The sequence below is a fragment of the Rhinolophus hipposideros genome, assembly GCF_964194185.1.
Source record: "Rhinolophus hipposideros genome assembly, chromosome: 23".
In the NCBI taxonomy this organism is placed as follows: Eukaryota; Metazoa; Chordata; class Mammalia; order Chiroptera; family Rhinolophidae; genus Rhinolophus; species Rhinolophus hipposideros.
The window spans coordinates 42,672,712-42,677,818 of record NC_138069.1 but is presented as its reverse complement, the minus strand read 5'-3'; positions in this window follow the sequence as shown (position 1 = coordinate 42,677,818).

Genomic DNA, 5,107 nt, shown 5'->3' with positions numbered 1-5,107 from the left:
GCCTAACCGCCTTCCTTGGATAACATGTTTTAAAAGAAGTTTAGAGCTCAGTTTGGCACCAGTCCCCCGCCTGGGGTTTCACCTTGGAGAAAGGCTTCTCACAGACAGATAGGACCCTTTGTATCACACAGCTCACATCTAGACCTGGGGGCGTCACGTGGCCTCGGATATAAAGATGCAGAATTCTGACCCTGGGAGTGAACCTGTTGGTTGACAGCTATTGCAGTCTGAACCCCATATTTGCTAATGGAAGAGGGAACAGACATTTACTGATCAATTACTACATAATGGGAAGAGGGAACAGACATTTACTGATCAATTACTACATAATGGGAAGAGGGAACAGACATTTACTGATCACGCCAGATCCTGTGCTACACGCCAGATCCTGTGCTAGGAGCTCGACCTCAGTCGTCTCATTTACAGTTCACATCAACTCTTGCGAGGTAGATGTTACTCCCACTTTTCCAATGAGGAAATATAGAGGCTCAGAGAGGTCAGAAAGCTAGAGCTAGAGGCCGGGATTGGGTGATTAAATAATTCTTTTTATAGGACACCCCACATACACATAGGAACCTTTACAGGGCTCCCGATAACTATATACAACCTCCCCTCACCTTGACCCTGAAGAGCCAAATATCAGGGCCAGAAGGAGAGCCTGGGTTTAGGCCTATGTGTTTTTTGTAAGGTATTTCCCACTCCTTCCCACACCCCTCTTTAGCAGGGGTTGGCAAACCACAGCCTTTCGGTCAAATCTGATCTGCTGTTTTTATCAAGTTTTATTGGAGCATAGCTACATCTATTTGTTTACACATTGTCTATAACTTTTTTCATACAACAGAGACCTGACAGCCCAAAAAACTTAAAATATTTACTATTAGGCCCTTTACAGACAAACTTTGCTGCCCCCCCTCTTCAGGATCTGGGAATGCCAACTATTTTGTACTCCACACTGTTTCACACCTCTACGTCTTTGCCCAGCCTTTGCCTTGCCTTGAAACTCCTTTCTCAACTGTATTCGTCTGTTCAGGCTGCCGTAACAAAATTCCACAGACTGGGTGGCTTAAACAACAGAAATTTATTGTTTCCCAGTCTTGGAAGCTAGAAGTTCAAGATCAAGGTGCCAGCAGGTTTGGTTTCTTCTTAGGCCTTTCTCCTTGTCTTGTAGATGTCCATCTTCTCCCTGTGTCCTTGCATGGCCGTCCCTCTGTGCATATCTGTGCCATACCCTCCTCTTCTTATAAGGACACAAGTTATATTGGATTAGGGCTACCCCAGTGACCTCAGTTTAACTTAATTCTCTCTTTAAAGGCCCCATCTCCAAAAAAAAGTCACATTCCAAGGTACTGGGGGTTAGGACTTCGACATATGAATTTTAGGTAGACACAGTGCAGCCCATCACACCAACTTCATCATCTGGCCAATTTCTACTCATCCTGTAAGACTCAGATTAAGTGTTACTTATGTGGTAGGCAACCTCGAAGGTGGTCCCCATGATACACACCTTCTGGTTTTCATGCACTTGTGGGGTCCCCTCCCATGTTAAATAGGGCTGATCTATGCAACCAATAAGATGTTGCCAAAATGACAGTGTGACATCTAGAGCTAAATTATAAAAGACACGGCTTCGCCCTGGCTCTCTGTTGGACGGCTAGCTCTGGGAGAAGCTACTCGTCCCCAGAGAGAAAGCAAAGCCTCCTGCCATCAGCCAGCACCAACTGGCCATCCATGCAAGCCAGCCATGTTCATTATTCATTTAGGCCACTACGTTTGGGGGTGGTTTGTTATGCAACAATAGGTAGCTAATACACCTTATCCAGGAAGTTCTCCCTGACTCCAGACTTGGCTCCACACCTCTCCCGTGGGCTGCCACAGCCTTTTTTTATCTTTTTATTGAACCAAGTCTACATTACAGCAAACTATGTTCCTTCAATACGAATCAGATGTGGTCACCCCTCACCTATAATCCTCTAACAACCCCCTTTTGCACTCAGAAGAAAGTAGAGCTTGCAAAACCCTACCCCAACTGACCCCTGCTGACGGCTCCAACTGCTCTCTGCCTCTACCACAAATCTCCAGCCCCTGGACTTCTGTTTTCAAACTTGCTAAGCTCATCCCCTCCTCTGAAACCTTTCCCCTTACCGTCTCCTCTTCCTAAAACGCTCTTTCCTGTCGTGTTTGTATGTGGTGTCCTCCTCTCATTAAAACTCAGCCCACTACTGTCTCCTGACCGTTAGCTGGACGGTCACCCCAGCAGTCATTCTCCGTCTCATTTAATGATAGGCACTTATCACCGTTTGTGTTTTTAACAAGGGTTCGTGTTCCATAAAGGCAGGGGCCTCATCTGCTTTCTTTACTGTTGTGCACGGTGCCAAGCAGGTGCTCAGTAAATATTTGTTCAATGAGTAAACAAAGGAAGGAATAGATTTCCACCCATCTCACCTCTCACCCTCTCCCTCAACTGGAAGCTTCTCAAAGGCAAGAACTGAATTGTATGCATCTTGGTATCCAACACCTGGCCCATGGGCAGAAGCAAAACAAGTTTTTGTCCTTCTGGGTTGAGTATCTTTGGAAATACGCGGGGCAAAGGTGGAGTGCTGAGCTACCCTCTGTGGCCACCAGAGGGAGGCAGAGTCCTGAGACCCAATAACGGAAAGGCCCAAATGAGCCCACAGGAAAAGCATCTCCATAAGGGCAAAGTGCAGATTCCCAAGGGATGGCTGGTCCAAGGGCAGAGAGATGGGGCTTTGGGGGACCAAAAGAGAGGAAGGGCGGGTGGTGGCAGGCACAGGGACAGCTTTAGATCCCTCTTTCCTTTAGAGATTGTTACACCTGCATCATTAGAAGGGGCTGGCAAAACAAGTGCTTTAATCCTTAGATTCCATTCTGGATGAACTCAGCGCAACCTATAAATAGCAGAGCTTTGGGTTTGGTTGTTCCGTGTGGACTTATCAGCCAAAAACAGCAATTGTTATTTTTCTTCCTGCACCGTATGCTGAGCAACTTTCAGTCAACAATGTAGTACTTCCTGGTGCTGGTAATGTGTGGGGACCAAAGTGAGACCAGCAGGACGACAGTGATGATATTTGACATCATTCAGTCTGAAGTTTCTGTTCTGCTGTAGATATCTAGTAGGAAATGGGCTGTAGGGATCTGGAGTTCAGGTGAGACATCTAACTGGAAAATACTAATTCAAAGTCATTACTAGTATGCAGACAGGAAATGAAGCTGGGGGAGTCGACGTGTTCAATTAAAATGAAGAAACAAAGGTTTCAATACCATTAAAATAGATCACGTGAAATTACTGTACTCTTGAGTATTTGGTCTGTTCTAAAGAAATTTGAGCCATATTTACTTAACTGTCAAATTTGTAGGCTGCGTGGGACTTAAGAAATTACCTAACCCGCTGGTCATTAAACTATTTGTGTGCTGAAGCCTCTGGAAATTGTAGTGCTCTTGGGAGTGGGAACATGTTGAAAAGTTGTATTTCAACCCTTGTAGGAGTGAGGCCTAAATATGACCGTGCGATATGGTCACAACATAAAGTCCCAAACAGGAGCACGTGGCCTCAGGAAAACACGCGGTTGAAGAACCATATGTGCTTGGTTGGGTCTGACATTGCCGTTACTATTAATTTTTTATTTATTTACTTGATTTGTTGCCTGTGAGCATTTGTTAGTACCATTTGGTTTATGATGTATATATGAGAAAAATAATAAAGATTGAGAAAATACTATGTATTAACTTTTTTTAAAAAACTGAGAATTGGGAACGAGTGGCCATTTTTCAAATTTGGGGTGAAAGAGCTTTGTTCAGCTGGAGATCTTCTTTCTAGTTTGAAAGGAATGTGTGAGAGCCCCTAGTTTAACCGGGTGTCTTGCCCATGATCACAGAATGTCATTAATGACAGATTACCTCTTTTGTAAAACCACATTCAGAAAGATGTGCAAGCAGCATAGATAAGGAATATTAACAGTGATTATTTCTGAGTGATGGAGTTCTTGGCAGATCACAATTCCCACAAATAGCCACATCAATACATATTCCATCCCACACACTCTCCCTTCCGTCAGGTGGGGAGGACGTCCGCACTCCCTCTCCTTGACCTTGGGAGGACCTGTTAAGCTGTGTTGAACATCACAATGTGGCAGAAGTGACGATGCATGACTTCTATGTCTCCTGCCTGGTTCTCTGTTTCTCTTGGGACCCAGCCACCATGTTGTAAGGAAGCCAAGGCCACATGGGGAAGTCTCTTGTGGGTGTGTATTAAGCCCGTCTTTTCTTCTGATGTCTTGTCATCTGGGACCTTACCAAGTATGGGGAGACTGCCCCTCCCAGGGTCAGCCAATTCTTACAAAGAGTAAACAATTCACCTGTGAGCTCACCCGTCGTATGCAAACCAACCAATCTGGAGACCATACCTCCCCACCTCTGTGGGCTCTTATACTCCAGGCCACTATCACCCTGCCCTCGTCACCCAGGGCAGGGGGCCAGATAACTAGGAACAGCCCCTGTGCCCCAGAGTCCACTGAACTTATTCAAACAGCCGGTCCGAACCCTGCTCACCTGCCTCAACCACTCCCAGCACAGAAACCACAGTAAAGGCTCGTGTCCCTGTTCTCCTCCCTCTGCCTCCTAAGGACCCAGGAGCTTCCCCGTCTGGCCCCGTGTGACACCTGCGCCCCCTCCTCTTGGGACCTATGAGTAACAAACTGTCTTTTCAATGGCAATCATCTCCTCATCTGCTGGCCTCACCAAACCTGAACAACAATAAAATCGACAATTTAAAACAGGGTGTTTGGCCAACCCCCGCCAGGGGGTGGGAGGGCCCTAGCCAGCTGCCAGCATCAGCCACCAGACATGTGAGTGGACGTGGCTTCATATCCGCCCGCTGAGGCCCAGGCTCTGAATGCCTGACCAACAGAAGCTGCGAGAAACAATGGTTACTGCTGTTTTACATCGCTGTATTTTAGGACAATTTGTTATACAGCAAGAGACAGGTTTTAATTTACTTCATGCTTTTCTAAATATCCCAAGTTTTCTACAATGAACAGAGATTGCTTTTATAAAAAGAATTGCCAAGTGTTATTTTTAAAAAGACAACTGG